This window comes from Mytilus edulis, chromosome 8, assembly GCF_963676685.1.
Source record: "Mytilus edulis chromosome 8, xbMytEdul2.2, whole genome shotgun sequence".
NCBI classification, from domain to species: domain Eukaryota; kingdom Metazoa; phylum Mollusca; class Bivalvia; order Mytilida; family Mytilidae; genus Mytilus; species Mytilus edulis.
In genome coordinates this window covers 73,963,800-73,982,060 of record NC_092351.1, presented here as the reverse complement: position 1 = coordinate 73,982,060, position 18,261 = coordinate 73,963,800, and the positions used below count along the sequence as shown (strand labels likewise).

General features: G+C 31.5%; 1 protein-coding gene across 2 annotated transcripts in view; it reads right to left on the bottom strand.

The window, feature by feature from the left end:
* Positions 1 to 14,374: 14,374 nt before the first annotated feature.
* The window catches only part of LOC139486251 (transcription intermediary factor 1-beta-like), a 152,711-nt gene continuing 148,824 nt past the window's right edge, over positions 14,375 to 18,261 (bottom strand). For both annotated transcript variants that reach the window (XR_011655531.1, XR_011655530.1), the window contains one exon: positions 14,375 to 14,553. The gene's annotated coding sequence lies outside the window, so the exon portion shown is untranslated. The remainder of the gene's footprint in view (positions 14,554 to 18,261) is intronic.

Here is an 18,261-nt window from a genome sequence, read left to right as displayed (position 1 = left end):
ATTTAAGGGAAATCCACACACTTAAACACAATCCATTGTCTGGTTACTAGAAAAAGGCTTGTTGTTGTACACTATTTTCCCATATTCCTGAATTTTTTTGGCTTTTATCCTCAACTTAATCACAGCCTTCCAATTGTGATATGCAGCATTATGGTACAATTTCAGAGATATCTATTCGCGTACAAACAGGGACCTGTCAAGAAACTACAAAAATTACTGTTTTTGTCCTTTGTTGGTCCCTAATTTTTAACTGTTGGTACCACAACCCCCAAAAATTCCCGAACTTCCTTTTATAGTATTTTTGTAAAATGCCATTGAGATCCATTCACTAAAACTAAAGTTATTGTGTCTTTGAATGACGATGATATTATAGCATTATGCGAACGCAAATAATTTTTTTGGCGCTTGTATAAAACGTTATATTTCTGCTGACTGTGTAATTCTTTTTTTAATCTAAATTATACATTATCGGTACAAACAAACAATTATTGGCGACAGGAACATCATACATTTGCACATGTTATACAATTTGATTTTTTAACTCCGATTATTACAACTGAGATAGTAATAACTCCTTCCTAACGTTAGATACATGTATGTGTATGACGGAATACCTGAAATCAGATAAATTAATCCAGCGATTCTGTCCTCTATATACAGGTAGCTTAAATGTTTTCGCAATACTAATTTCTTATGATACAGTTTCAAGTGTTGAATTGTAAATGATAATTACAGGAGGTGGTTGTTCATCAATTTACCTATGACATTTTCCGTTGAGTGTCGCTTTTAATAAACCATACACAATTTATTGGTATACGGTTTACTTGGTTCTTATTCCATATTACTTATATAAACAAAATTGAAATTAACTAAAGGAACTGTAAAATGTAAAAATGTTTTGTTTGCCTTTGAAGGTTGCACACCCGTTGGAACATGTTATACAAGTCTTGTTGATATCAGTTAAAATATCAAATTTGAAAATAAACAATGAAAATCAAAGGAAAATTAGAATCTCAACCAAACCAAAACAAATCAGACCTCCACCTTACTCGTCGCAGTATTTCACTTTTGACACGCATGCAGAAACGAATATGTAATGTTTAACCTTTTATTACCAAATATTAACGAAACTTATTCTGAATAATGTGTAGACGAATCGCGCGTGTACACAATGATAATCTCCGTCTTTTATAAGTTTAAGAACAACCAGGGATCATAACTGCATTAATCGTTTGCTTTTTGCAAAGCATATCAAAATACATTTTGAATGTTGTTAAATATATATTTATAGACAATAACCTACTATTTTAAATATAAATCTATATGGACGATTTTCGTTGTATATTTAAATAATAGAAAAACTAAATTATAACTTAACAAGATATATTGCAATTATTATTGTCATTATTATTTTGGTTTAGTCTCAAACACAACTGACAAGATGGAAGTTTTTTTTTTATACATTAACATCTCAAAGATCGAATGACTTGGAGATGATTGTAGGATGATAGTAGTAAGGTATGTTACTTACATAGACACTCCTTGACTGCAAAATATATGAAGTAAGAAAAGTGTAAGTTAGGCAAACACTGTAAAACAATTTAACTGCCACTTGCTTAATTAATAACGTTTGATAATCCTAATCAAATACAGTAATAATCTAAAAAGATAGATATAACGCCAGTCACAGAATGCGACTGTAAATTATTCCTATTTAGTTGCATGAAATTGTATAAATAGTATCATTCTATTTACCAGTTAAGGGTTACAGTTCCTCTGGTATTTTTCGTCCCTCTTTTAATTGGGGTAAAACGTTTATTGAACAAAATGTGCTCTGAAATATGTAATGTATTGTATTGGTACATTAACGGTTCAACAATTTGCTATTTGTTTTCAAATAAAAAAAATAAATTGCACATGGATTTGAATATCTCCAAAGCATATTTTAACACCTCAACTATTTAATTCTGTATATAAGAAAGATTCTTTCACAATGTTTATGAAATTTAATACATACCTGTATATATGATCTGTTTTTGGCTCCTCACTTCCAAATAACATACAGAGTTTTTTTCGAGGTATCACAATGTTAATACATATAATTGAAGAGCCCATGTTTTTGTATGTGAATGGTGATTAAAAATATGTATAGCAGGATCATTTTACCCTTCCGGAGCTCCCCCGTTTTTGGTGGTGTTTGTGTTGCTTTGTTTTAGTGTTTCATGTTGTGTCTTGTGTATTATTATTTATTTGTTTGTTATTTCCGTTATTAGCTATGGCGTTGTCAGTTTATTTTCGATCTATGAATGTCCAATAAAATCTGTCGCCCCTCTTTTATATGAAATCTTAAATTGAACATACTGGATAACAATGATTAAAAAACACATATTTATGTAGTGTGTATTAACAAGTTAGAATTATCTTGGTCGTATATTTTAAGTAAAAAAAAACAAGTAAACATTTTAGCGTATGTTGAATACTGATTTTAATCACATGTACACATTGTCGACATACCAGTCAAATAGCTGTATGAACTATTAGTATAATATTAATCAAAGAAAAAGAAAAGTTATTTTTATGAAAGTAAAGTTTACTAAACAACTACACACTTTTCAATATTATGGCATGTATGAAAAGAGCGTTCACATGAATAAACATTTTCCATGTTAAAATATGTTAATTTAGACAACATTCATGTTTTTGTTTTCTGTAACCAATCGTATTAGTACAATATACTTACGTTGAAACGTGACAATTCCTGTAACAAAAATTATCAAATTTTCATTAAATATGAATTATGAGATTAAAAAAAGATTGATATTTTGGTGCAAAGTCCTAACCCAATTATGTGTTTCCAACACCAGTGGATCGTATTGTATTGTAGATCAAGTATGTATTCTTTTAATAGAATTTGAATAATTGAGTAAACAAACCTCATACAAGTATTAAAGAAGAGATAAATGTGGTAATCATTTTAACTTACCTACAATAATGACCTTCGTATATGTATTTCTTTTGCGATACTGGTTGCCTGAAATATGATTATTCAGACTGTTATCAATATCTTTGCAAACAATATACTGGTATTTGTACACTATGGCTTAGACAAGACGTAAATGACGCAACCGAGGTTTGTGAGGAAACAAAATGTGAAGCTCCAAGCACATTATTGCAAATGAAATGTTAAGCCTTTAAAACTGATGATATCGTATTGGTGTCTTCTCATTTTTGAAATCCATATGGTTGTTTATAAATGTTTATATTCACTTTATGAAAACTTTGATAGATATTTGTCCCATTGTAAGCGCTATTAAATCTCTTTTTATATACATATACTAGAAATTCATTCGACAAGTTTGATGCCATACATCCGTTATAGAAATATATTTGTTTTTACAAACTCTGTTAATGACGGAATGTTCGAATTACCAGATCCAATCGTCTATGTTCCAATTGTGTTGGATCTTTTGCGTTTTCAAGATCTGTATTGTTCATTGAATTGTTAATATTATTCATTAAACACTTGCTTTATATCCCGAATTTGGTATATGTTCATATATGTACCTTGTTAAACAATACATAGATATTATTACCTTATATTTGGTAGCTTGTCAGATGTTTCAATTAAGCTTAACTGTCACTGAAAAAAAGAGAATACAAAATAATTCTTCTAAATCATTGCCATTGAGTTTTATGATGAACATATTTGATCCTAAATACATAATGTCATATAATGAAAAATACAGAAATGCAGAAGAGGTTTAACAAAATATTTATGTTTTATGACAATAAAGCTTTTGACAAAAATATTTTTTACAGACCGTGACATAAATACGTGTCTGATGCAAATCAGAGTACAAACAACATGTTGCTGCTGAGGTTAAAATCAAATTAAGGATGTACTTAGGTGAGGTTTTGGAATTTGTGTTAGCTGTTCGGAATCCTACACATGTAGGTTTTTTACCATATGATGCAAGGTAAAATATTTAGCCCGATAGCACCCATTTCTCTTTTTATATAAAACTTAATAGCTCATGATTTAACTTCTTTATTTATTTTCTTTTGATTTGAGACCCAAATTATACCAATGCAAGTATAAGGTAAAAGTCCGAGTCAACCTTTTCCCGCCATATTTTAAAAATCGAATATCTCGAAAAGGAGCTCCATGACCTATTAATATATTTAGCTTATTTTGTTTCTTAACCTATGCTCTTCCGATTAAAAGTATCAATTTTAAAATCTTGTTTTTTTTTAATTTCACCTAAGTACATCCTTAAGTCGACAGCATTTTACTTTTTTCTAAATACAAAATTGATAAACACCGAATGAATATCTGTGTTTTTCAAATTTGACAGTTTTGTAGACTTCCGCTCTTTGCCATTACCTATCATATGAGTAATGTATATTTTAAGTAAGCTACTGCTAAACCAATACCAGACCAAAACATTTCTTATATCAAAATAAGTGTTCGAAACTAGTCCTTGCTAAACAACCTCAAGCAACATTTTCTTTCCTGGTGTCAATAGTATCAATCATGAAAATATACCACTGTTATATTACATCCATTCGAACACATACTCTGTCTGCATTTGATATATACGTTAATAATCACCATGTGTACGCTAGTGTATAAATGATTTTGCTTTTTATACTGTTGTTTGTCTTTTGGTGTTTTATATGTATGGTTGATATGATGTAGTTGACTTATTTTTTATTTATGCGTTTCAATGTTCCCTATGGTGTCTGTTGTTACAAATCGAAATTAGAGGGAATTTATGTAGTTAAGGAATCATTTGTCATACCGATTTTTAGCACCATAGTTATTCTTTTTCTCAAAATCGATAACTTACCGATACTTCAACTCTCCGAATAGGCTGTCTATATCTGTGTCTACAGGCTTTTTCTTTCTGTATGATATAGAAGATATATCGCAAACTAGTTTTAAATCTATGTTGTCCAAATCAACGTTAAGTTTCTTCAGCTTTTGTAACAATAGTATATCTGCTCTGAGTTCCATTTCTTTGATGTTCTTTTGCAATGTTTGATAGTTTTCGTAAACTCCACGATAAACTTTGGTCAGTGCAGTCATAGTTTAAAAAGCTTTCTTTTCCTCGTTCTGCACTTGCTTAACAAATCATCAACTTTTTTATCAATTATTTTCTTCCAGTTATTCCCCTCCTCAGCAATGGTCTTGATGACTGCTTTTACTTCCTCACGGTACACTTTTGTGTAATTTTCAATTTTGTTTACGTTTGTTGATACCTTTAATTCAATATCCTTGGCAAGTTCAGATCTAAGTTTTACAGTTGTTTTAGTAAGGTCTGTCATCAAATGGCGACTGTTTTTATTGACGGATTTTAGAGACAGGAGTATCACAATCCTGACAGTAGAATAAGAAACATTCCTTGTATTCCGTGCAAAGAAGGTTTTTTTCTGGTTGATATCTCGTCCGCTTACAAAAGTGTGGTTTTTGCAAGACTTTGTGCGTAAATGAGATAATGTACAGCTGCCGTAAAATAACTGATCACACTGCTGACAATAATGTTCACCTGGTCCGCCAGTACATATTTGACAAGTCGAAGCTGCAGCTTGGGCCATTTTATATGTTTTAGTGACTACTTACAGTTACCTTTTAGCTCAGTTTGTTATCTTTAAAGTGTAGTATGGAGTAGACTTTCCCATCGTGGAATACAACATATTTATCTTATATACGATGAACAGAAAAGAAGTAATATATTCGACCGTTCCGATTGATAAATGAAAACATTGAAATTTGACGATTGGACGCCATCTTTGTTAATGAAAAAAAATCAGCGAGGTGCGATTAGTATTCAAATTTAACGGTACGGGACCGAAAAAAAATCGTTATTTAAAAAAAAATGTCGACCACCTCCTAATAAATAAAAACAAAAGTAGTATACCGCTGTTCAAACTCATAAATCCATGGACAAAAAACAAAATCGGGGTAACAAACTAAAACTGAGGGAAACGCATAAATATAAGAGGAGAACAACGACACACACTACAATGTAACACACACAGAAACGGACCAAGCATCAGACAAAATCCCACGAGAATAACAAATATAACATCAAAACCAAATACAAGAATTTGGGATAGACAAGTACCGTGACACGTCTTATCGCAATGTCAATTTACACTCAAAAATAAGAGAAAACAAACGACGCAACGTTAAATTGTAACACACACAGAAACGAACTATAATCTAACAATGGCCATATTTCTGACTTGGTACAGGACATTTTTAAAAGGAAAAATGGTGGGTTGAACCTGGTTTTGTGGCATGCCAAACCTCGCACTTTAATAGCAATGTTAAATATAACATTGAAATGACAACATAATATTACAGGACTACAATACAAATAAATAGGAGAACGTATTAGACAAAGAAACACATGATTAATGAATAACAAAAAACATCAGGTTTTAAATTTAATACGCCAAAAACGCGCCTCGTTCACACAAGATTCACTAGTGACGCCCAGATATAAAAGATCGAAAGCGAAAAAAAGTACAAAGTTGTACAACACTGAAGATCAAAAGTTGAAAAAGGTTGTGTCAAATACGGCAATGTTTTTTTTATTTTTGGGATAAGAACAAAGGTGGTCGGCTATCAAAAGATGGTGGTCGGCAGACCCGTCTCAAATGCCGAATGGAAAACACTGAGTTCTACTATGTCTTAAATCAAATACTTTGTATTTCTGCTGAATGTTCGAAAACATTCCTTAAAATAGAGGTTAGAATAAAAGTTGTATTTAAGTGTTGATACTTACAGTAGAACGTCAATGGAGGGAAGGTTTATAATGTTTAATCTCTATATACTGTTAAACTATTATTTAACATGTTTAAGGAATGACTGTAATAATTTTACTGTCTATGAAGAAATAACATAAAAAATTTGGTGCACACTGAACAACGTGCGTAGCGGGTTATTTAACAGTGTGCACCACATTTTTTTTAATGTTATTTCGAATAGACAGGAAAAATATTACAGTCATTTCTTATAATTTAATTCTAAATTCCATTTTGAACCGTAGAAAACCATGAAAAAAGGTTGATAACGTTACGGTCACATGACTAAATTATGTCTATGGGCTCATAACAAAATAACGTCAGCCAATCAGAAGACGCGTTACATCCAAAATTAAATTATAATAATATATTCCTTATGTCACTTAATAAGTCACTTACTGATTCTAAATGATTCTACTAATATCATAAAAGTATTTCATTATAAACAATCAAACGAAGAGCGGATAATTAATTCAATGGTTTTACCTGTCTACCTCCAATTAAGAGATGAAAGATACGTTTTTAATTTTAGTTTACGCATTGATGTATTTAAATATCATTATACTTAAGATACATAATGTATATTTATTTAAATTTGACTTAGAATACTGAATACACTTTGAAGTATAATTGGCTTTGTTTGATATAATTAACTTTATGTTGTCAGATATAATGATTTCAATGACATCAACACGAAATATATCCATCAAATATTTATTTCCTTTGCATATATTTCTTTTTACATTGTACATATATAGACGATAAAACTAGACTATCAATTATCTTCAGTTTTTGAAGCTTTTCTTATACACAAATACACTTCAAATTTGTCAAAATGACAACAAACCAACCAAAGCGCATTAAACAACCGAAAGCCAAAAATACTTCTGCTGTTCCCTAATCAAACACTCGTTCTAAGTCCATAACAAATGGCGTCATACTTAATTCGTAAACATTTAAATGAACTAAAATTAAAAAATAACAATAGACTTAAAAAAAGATACATCATTGTTAAATTGAGATCGAATGGAAATGGGGAACATGTCAAAGAGACAACAACCAGACCATAGAACAGACAACAACATAAGGTCACCAACAGGTCTTCAATGCAGCGAGAAAGTATTGCATCCGGGGGCGTCCTTCAGCTGGCTCCTTAAAAAAAATATATAATAGTTCAGTGATAATGAACGCCATAATAAACTCCAAACTGTGCTTATGTTTTGCCTCGGTGTTGTCACTTTTGATTCGATGATCTTGACAAGTTTCGATGCAAAGACCCTATAAGTGAACCAATATTAACGCCAAAATATGCAATCTTTAATGACCTGAAAACAGTATTGGAACTATATCCCTTCTTAATAAGTCTATTTAAAGGTTTTGTTATCTATCTTCTGAGGTTTATACTGACATTTGTGTGCTTTATAAAGAATATTTATACAAAATTGGATGTGAAATACCTGAACATATAAGGAGTCTGCATAAATTTTACGGACGCCATCACGAGTTGGTTGACCGTTATGGAATAACTGTTCACAAATGATATTGGATATGTTCCCTACGTCGTAACTACAATCTCATTCCCTTTCATGAATATGACCTTCGAATGATAAAATTGAGAAAGGAAATGTTGAATATGTCAAAGCGACAACCACCCGACCATTGAGCAAACAACAGCCGAAGGCAACCAATGGATCTTCAATGTAGCGAGGATTCCCGCACCCGTCGAATGAGACTATTTACCGGATTTGTTTTCACATAAGCAACACGACGGGTGCCACATGTGGAGCAGGGTCTGCTTACTCTTCCGGAGCACCTGCGATCACCCCTAGTTTTTGGTGGGGTTCGTGTTGTTTATTCTTTAGTTTCTATGTTGTGTCATGTGTACTATTGTTTGTTTGTCTTTTTCAGTTTTAGCCATGACTTTGTCAGTTTATTTTCGATTTATGAGTTTGACTGTCCCTTTGGTATCTTTCGTCCCTCTTTTATATTTTTTGAGCTATATTTACGAATGATGTCCTTATACCGACGATAAAATCTTGTAAATGTGTTAACGTGTTTGTAACATCGAAAACCCAAGTGTAATGCTTTGTGAGAAATACATAAATTTCTCTCGTTAAAATTCTAAACATTGATGCATACACGAGCGAATCGTACAAATTAAGATATATAAACACTGTAAGATGGTGACAAGGGGGTTCAACTAGGTATACACCCAGGTTCTATAAGCATGGCTGTACCAAGTCCTAAATATAACAGTTGTTATCTTTTAGTTTGATGAATTTGGACATTTGAATTGGTCATTTGTGCAGGGACTGTCCATTTGGAATTTTCCTCTGACTCAGTGTTTTAGTTATTATACTTTTAGTTCAATAGGCGTGTTCAACCGACTGTCAAGTGTGTGGAAAAAAACCGATATATTAAAATATACTACGTTTGATTTAAATATCATAGATTGATTGAGTTTAAATTTTTGATTTTGATTCTAATAAATAACAAGAGAATCATTTGGTACTGTTTTGAAAGTAAGGAATGAAATACCACTGCTGTATCCGATTCGCCAAAAACAAACCTTGAGGTATAATACCACCAAATCACGGTACGTCACATCCGGTTGTATACGAGAATGGGCCGAAAGAAAATATTCCCTTGAATTTGACAGCTGTAGTTTATTAATCCTACATTTTATTGCAGTAAAATATTTCTATTTCATAAACATATGTCTTGGGTATTTCTTTATTTGGAATTTCTGTAGAATATTTTTTAATCTTGAGGTTACATGGTGACTAAAGCTTGTACACAGATACAATAAGGGGAGATATTTGATTGGTTAACTTCCAGTGATGGTTATTATCTTATATGCAATGATGTTGTATGTGATTTTTTTTCTATATTACTGGTCAGGATAAACCTTAACTTATACCCAAGTATTTGTTTATTTGAAAAAAAGATTAACTATACACATTTTTTTGAAAAGTGCAAATTTAACAAAGACTCATAGTCTCATAACCAATGGTGGTATTACACCTAATAGTCTATGTCAGTGCAGCCTTTGTTCTTTTTAAAAAAAAAAACGATATTACCCACGAAATTGGGGGCATTTGGAGCGTAGTTAAAATATGTTCACTGTTGTAATGTTGTAGGATGATTTTTCGTAAAATAAAAATTATGACAGGGAATTTCAAGATAGGTATGGAAGGTATCTCAAACAGGACTTGATACCAGAAGTATTTTTTTACACCAGTTCAAATTATTGAACGTGAATATTAATTCCATAGTTTTTTTTAATAATTTGCACATGGCATGGGTAGCTACATTCGTCAATTGTATCTGTTGCTAACGCATTGAATAAATTTCAAAGATAACCCAGTCCATGTGAATATTTTTAACAAATCCATGACTTGCAAGAATTATTTCTTAACTTAAACATGATTATATACCGATTTCGGGGTCCCCGAAAATCGGATTTCTATGGTTCTCAGGGTTCACAGGAATTTTACATACCGGTTGAAGTAGGTCAGATACCCAAACATTGTGTGTAATCGAGTTAGGAATAACGAGGTTTGGGAAATCTACCAAAATTAAGTGTATGTTCAAACAATTTCGAATGAGAGTCATGTTTATGACTTAATAGTCCGTCCGATAACGGGAACAATTATAGTTGTCTTTCCAAAATAAACCAAAAGAAATAATCATAAGCGAGAATGACAAATGCAACTATGCATGTTACCTTTATGACACAGTGGGAGAAAGAGAAGCGACACAATGCATGACAATTTTGGTAAATTAAATAAAAACACGGCGGGTGCCACATGTGGAACAGGATTTACTTACCCTTCCGGAACACCTGAGATCACCCTTATTCTTTGGTGGGGTTCGTATTGCTACTTCTTTAGTTTTTTTTTATGTTGTGTCATGCGTACTATTGTTTGTCTGTTGGTCATTTTCATTTTAAGCCATCTGGTGTCTTTTGTCCCTCTTTCATGTTTAAGGCAAGTTCATACAAAACAATGGAGATAATGCAAAGCTTTACGACTTATATATTAATAAACTATCTGAGAACCGGCTTTTGTTGAGGTCGTGTTGTTAGGTCTTTAGTTTTCTGTGTTTTGTTTTGTATACTTTTGTAAATATTTAGATTTTTTTTTTCGTTTTGCCATAGTTTTGTCAGTTTGTTTTCGACTTATTTCTTTGTGGTTATTCATCTTTTAAAACAAATAGTAATTTCCATTTTTTGTTTTCAACACAAAGGAGCTTCTTGAGAAGAATAACTTTCCGCTATTAAGACAATGACATATCACTAAAAGTTTCACTGTTTGGGGTTATGTTGAATGCATTTATCCCATTCATCTTGAAATAATAGTGAAGCGGCGAGCAGGACAATTTTAGAAAATTAAATTACCTAAATACCTCATGGTTATGTTCTTCTCATATATGTTTTGATGGTATGACACTAAACCCCTAACGGGAAGGATTGTGCCTGATGTTCATATGATGAAGACATAATTTTTCAATCAGTTTAATTGAAGTCCGGCATGTCAGTTAACTGCTAGTAGTCTGATGTTATTTATGTATTATTGTCATTTTGTTTATTTTCTTTGGTTACATCTTCTGACATCAGACTCAGACTTCTGTTGAACTACATTTTTATGTGCGTATTGTTATGCGTTTACTTTTCTGCATTGGCTAGAGGTATAGGGGGAGGTCTGAGATCTCACAAACATGTTAAACCCCGCCGCATGTTTGTGCCTGTCACAAGTCAGGAGCCTCTGGCCTTTGTTAGTCTTCTATTATTTTAACTTTTAGTTTCTTGTGTATAATTTGAAGTTTAGTATGGTGTTTATTATCACTGAACCAGTATATATTTGTTTAAGGGCCAGCTGAAGGACGCCTCCGGGTGCGAGAATTTCTCGTTGCATTGAAGACCTGTTGGTGACCTGCTGCTGTTGTCTGCTCTATGGTCGGGTTGTTGTCTCTTTGGCACATTCCCCATTTCCATTCTCAATTTTATTTGGTATTTCTAAAATATGTGACGTATAAATCTTCTGACGTCAGACACGTGAAGCTGTCAATGCGTTTTTAATTTGATAGATGCGTTTGTGCTTTTTTGTAAAATGTTTGTTTTAAGATTGTAACACAGTGATGACTGATATACCAATATTTTGACTTACTTACTATTTTATTTAGTATGTCTTTAGTTCACGCATCGTTGTGAATATATCAGAAATTGATGAGACTGTGGTACAAGTGAGAGGTTAAGCGCTATGAAATCAGGTTCAATTGATCATTTTCTACCAAGTCAGGATTATGACAGTTGTTGTCCATTCGTTTGATGTGGTTTGTCATTTGAGTTTGCCATGTGATTAGGGCCTTTCCGATTGAATTTTTCTAGGAGTTCAGTATTTTTGTGATTTTACCTTTTTGATGATCCAATGCATGTATATACGATGAGTAAGTGGTTAATATGATTGTATACATGATATAAAGAATAATATTTATTATACAATGCAGTTTAACTTTTCAATAAAACAAAGTCTGTCATATTTTTTTCCATAATCTTGTTAAGTAAGACAGTGTTTAGATACATAACATTACACACACATGCACACTAACACCAAATAGTTTTGAAAGTTTCTCTTCAATAAAAAAAATCTGCTTTTTTAATGTAATATTATTAGCTAATCATCTATAGCATCATGATCATCTACATATTTTGTTTATTCTGGCAACAAAGGTTTCTTTTGACATCAAAGGAGCACATGAGATCACCGCATTTGTGATGGGATTAGTGTTGGTCAGTCTTTAGTTTTCTATGTCTCGTATTAATTGTATTTTGTTTTCTTATTTGTCTGTTTGTCTTTTTTTCTTTTTTAGCCATGGCGTTGTTGGGTTTTTTCGATCTGTGAGTGTAAATGTCCCTCTGGTAACTTTCGTCCTATTCTATATATTTTGTTCTTACTTATTATTGTCTGTTACATTGTAGTCTATGTAGTCTGTTTAACTTTTTTAGCCCAAACTTTTTTCTTCTTTTTTTTTGTCGACTAATAATGTCCCTCTGGTTCCTTTTGCCTCTTTTTTGGCAGTATACATGTAACTATTTTTATAACACAATGTTTTTGTCATATTAATTTCCCTAATGATCTTAATTCGACAGCTTTCATAAACACAAAAGTGTACAATGACTTGTAATTAAAAACAAAATATATTTTGTCTGTCTTTCTAGAATAAAACATAAAACACATTTTATAATGTAATATTAAAAACATATAATCTATATCATAGTTCAAAATTACGCATCTACTCTGAGATTGAATAGAAACTTAACAAGCGACGATTAACCTTTTCTCTAAACAGTGTTGTTTTAATTTATTCTGTGAACGTATACATATAGATTCTTACATTAATACCAGTGGATTATCGGATTTATCCAATCGAGATAGTTAAATTATCCATTTTGAAGTCCGAGTCTCGGCATGATCTCCGGCAACCACACGTTGATTACATTTTTTTTATACAATGGGTTAGTAAAGGGATAAATTTCAATAGAAATTGTGTGTTCTTCCATTGATGTGATAACAACCATGATATATCACCCAAGTTTTGAAAGTAAAATGCACAAGCTTTCACCTAAAAATATCATACAGTTACAGGGGTAATGAATTTGAAGTAAATATAACATATGCAGAACTGTGATATGCTTTCTAAAGAGAACATTATCCATTATGAGAGCCAAAGAGAGAAGTAAGCAAATAGCTTCCTGGACCATGCTTTGAAAAGATAAATAACTGTTAAACTTGGAAGTCAGCATGAACAAAAGAATACTGTGTTATAACATACTTGATTACCGTTACATTACGTCCCATAATAGGAGAGGGTTGGGATCCCGTTAACATGTTTAACCCCTCCACATTCTGTATGTACATGCCTATCCGAAGCTAGGAGCCCTTTTATTCAGTTGTTGTCGTTTATTGATGTTTTACATATTTGTCTTTCATTCATTTTCTGTACTTAATTGAGGACGTTAGTTTTATTGTAGACATTGTTTAACATTTGTCATTTCGAGGCATTTTAAAGCTGACTGTACGGTATTGGCCATGGTCATAGTTGAAAGCCTTACGGTGACCTAACATTGTTGATTTCTGTGTTCTTTGGTCATTTGTTAAGTGTTTGCAATCGTTCCAAATCTTCTTTTTTACAACTTGATTTATACAGCAGTATATTTGAGGATTTGACTGATTTTACTAATTGGTAAACTGACCATGTGACATAATATATATATTATTTAGGATTATCTATACATTATAGTTAAGGTGGCTGACAATGGTCAAATAAAGGCAACAGTAGTATACCGCTGTTCAAAACTCATAAATCCATGGACAAAAAACAAAATCGGGATAACAAACTAAAACCGAGGGAAACGCAGTCTTTTGCGTTTTTACCTTGTTTTGTGTGTGAAGTTCTTTTTCCTATTGTGACATATAATGTCTATAGTGTTTATTTATGTTTATAATGTTTATTCCTTTTTTTTCTAATTGAAACGATTCTAAACATAATCAAACTTGACTACACATAAACGTTTTATTATATAAAGATATAATTATAAATACATAAAATGTTTATGAATGTTTTTGAAAAAAAAGTTGTGTGCTATATAATATAGATGATAATGTGTCAGAAAAAAGATTTAGTGGTCAATAAGAATCTACATTTCTTTCGGTAAAGTTAACAGAAAAACAAATGTCACTTAAATGGCAGATGGATCATATGCTGACGGTAATTGTTGTTTGCATTAAAACGTACTCTGTACACAAATGATTATGATATCTTAAAGTCCTTGGGTTGTCAGCTGTTCTATGCTTCTCCAATAAACTCATGCCAAAGTGAAATATTGTAGCTAGAATAACATATGATAACACATTAAAACAAAAACATACATACCACGTTATTGCAATTGTTAAATATTTCTTAAACCAATCAATAGCATTGTTTTTAATGTTCGGCAAAATTGTTCAGGCGTAAAGTCAACAGTCTCAAAATTAACAATTATCGCAAATTATTAAATGATTGTATACACGTCTGCTTTGAATTGAAACGTGATAACTTTTTGTTACCACAATTTATACGGAGATGTATTATTAATGTGATATTGCTAGATACATCATGCCTTATTATGCCTTATTATGCCTCATAATATTTTTTATACTTCCACACTGATGAAACTCATTTTCAAAAGATACAGAGACATCTAATTCAAACCTAAACAGAAGTAAAATGATAAACGTACATGGAGCTTTGTAATATATTTGACTGAATGCGCAAGTTAAAAACAAAGGCATAAACGATCCGCTTTATAAATATAATACATTACTACAATCCAGTAAAAGAGGGACGAAAGAAACCAGAGGAACAGTCAAATTCATAAATCAAAAAATAAACTGACAACGTCATGGCTAAAAATGAAAAAAAAACCAACAGTCAAACGAAAGTACATACGACACAACATAGGCAACTAAAAAATAAGCAACCCGAATCCCACTAAAACTAGTGGTGATCTGAGGTGCTCCGAAAGGGTAAGCAGATCCTGCGCCACAGGTGGCACCCGTTATGTTGCTCATGTTATAACAAATCAGGTAAATAGTCTTCGGGTGCGGGAATTTCTCGCTCCATTGAAGACCTGATGGTACATTCTGCTGTTGTCTGTTTTATGGACGGGTGTCATCTTTATAAATTTCCTGTTAACAAAACTTTGAATTTTTCGAAAAACTAAGGATTTTCTAATCCCAGGCATAGATTACCTTAGCCGTATTTGGCACAACCTTTTGGAATTTTGGATCCTCAATGCTCTTCAACTTGTTTGGCTTTATAAATATATTGATACGAACGTCACTGATGAGTCTTATGTAGACAAAACGTGCTTTTGGCGTACTAAATTATAATCCTGGTACGTTTGATAACTATTATTGTCTCTTTGACACATTCCCCATTTCCATTTTCAATTTTATTATTCAGTAGGTCACATTCATGAAACAGAAGGTGATTGTATCTACGACGTCAGGAACAGTCTTACATTAGCATGCATGCATTGTGTTAGCAAATTTTTAAAGGGTCGTTAATTAACTTAAATGTACTCGACGTACAAATAGTTCATATTTAACAGTCTGAATTTATATCTGATTTTTACTTGACAAGGTCTTATATATTTTATAGAATGTGACTCACACTCAAGTTTAACATGTTAAATCAGAATCAAACGCGGATCTACTCCGAACCATACTCTGATCAAGTATGTACCTTACTCAACCTTTATTTGAACCAAGGAAAGTCATCTTATATAATCAATTCATAGAACTATACATGTAATATGTTACTTTCAATATAATTAGTTGTAGCAAATTGCATTTTTTAATATACATAAACTATTACATTCTTGACCTTTTGCTCACAGGAAAAATTCTTTATATACCTTTGTAAACCTTGATATCGACAATGAGTTCAAATAATTGAGTGTTTATCTTAAACATACAGTAAAAATTGCAATACAAAATCAAAACATAGCAATTTGAACTACTGTATAGTTGTAGTAAGATGCAAATTTATAATTGAAAAATAGAATCAGTTTGTACTTTTTTTTTGTGATTATTGGTTATGAATCAGAAATAAAAAGATGGGCATAATTGGTCAAAGTCTAAATTGTTTGAAAGTGTATCAGTATGTTGAAGTACTATGTCATTATGTTTAGTATTCTGCAGATCAAAATCGATCACAAGTCGGTCGTTTGAATAGAGTACATATAGACAGAATTTTTTAAACTATCCGAAGAACATACGAAAAAAATAGAATTAAATAGAATGGTCATGTTAAAATAGTACCAATTTCACACGGTCACTGGTTGGCAGTGAAATGAATAAAGACTGGCTTAAAAAAGATTTTAAAGTCACACTTTACTCTTCATTTTAAAATTTACACCACACAGGCTACCATGTCATGTGCATTGTTTGTTTTTAATGGTAGGATGACTGAAAGTATAGTTTACATGTAGATTCGAATGATCGGATTTCGTTTTTCGTTTAACAGGGAAATGAGCAAATACTTACTGACCACTATTGCTGTTAGTACACACACTTAAAAAGATAAATAAAACACCCATAAAAATGCTTAGAATTATACTATACAAGTATTGTTGTTTATCTGCAATCCTTTAAAGAAGAGATATAGATGTATATCAAAGGGCAATAAAAATAGCTAATGCGAATACAAATAATCAAACATATTTCTCCCTACTATTGTGAAGAATTGTTTCTTATATGCTATACATGATCGATCAAATATCTTTTTTTTTTTTCATTACAAAAACAAATATACATTTACAAATTCTATACGGATTGGCACAACATAAAAGAGACACGGTTTTAAATTTAAACTGTATGCAATTGATGAACCTTCTATTGCATGCATGCAGCCTTTCGTCTGACTTTTGTAATCAAAATAAACCAATGATTTTTCAAACAGTCATATACAATTATAGTAAAATAAAACAAAACATTTGACTGCAAATTTATACACGCCAGATTAAACAGTGTTTCATTTTCTTTGTAAATAACAACAAATGTATACAAGTGGAACAATCAAATTTTTACTTTGATAATTTTTTTTTATATAAGAGGAATAACTGTATGTTCCCTCATTACTTTTATTCACTATAGTCTGTTACATCAATTATCTGGCGAACAATATCATTTTCTCTGTAATGTGTTATACGACCGCAAAAAATATATCAGCATGTCAAATTGCTTTTGGTTATGTTTTATTTGTACTTTAAGTTATGTGTTTGCGTTTATCTAAATATGTGTTTTACACACATCAAACTACTAATTTATATATAAGTATCACCGGATAATTTGCGCTGTACTTTAAGATAATAAAAGAACTAACGTTAACTTCAACAAGACATATTGAAATATCTAACGACATGACTATTGTGTTTAGACTCAAGGACAACTAATTGATATGAGATAGAAGTTTCATTTTTCATACATTAACATCTCCAAGAACACATGATTGTGATAGGATTAAGGTAAATCTGTGTTACTTACATCCTCAAACCTTGACTGCTAAAAATGAAAATAAGAAAAGTGTAAGCTTATCAAACATTTAAAAACAATGTGTTTACTGAGTGTGGTATAATTATTAACTTTTAATGATCCTTATCTCATACTTTAAAATATAAATGTTTGCTCTAATATAATACACACAATATAATGATTATTGGACTTATTTAAGTGGTGAATTCAAATAATGCGTTCACAATTTTAGTACGAATGGTAGTTTTGTGAAAATCTTAATCTGTCGTAATATAAGCACCAATAAAAAGTTATTGGTTAATATTTCAATATGCTATGAACAACAAACAAATAAACTAAAGCAAACAGATTGATCGTTTATGTTTAATGA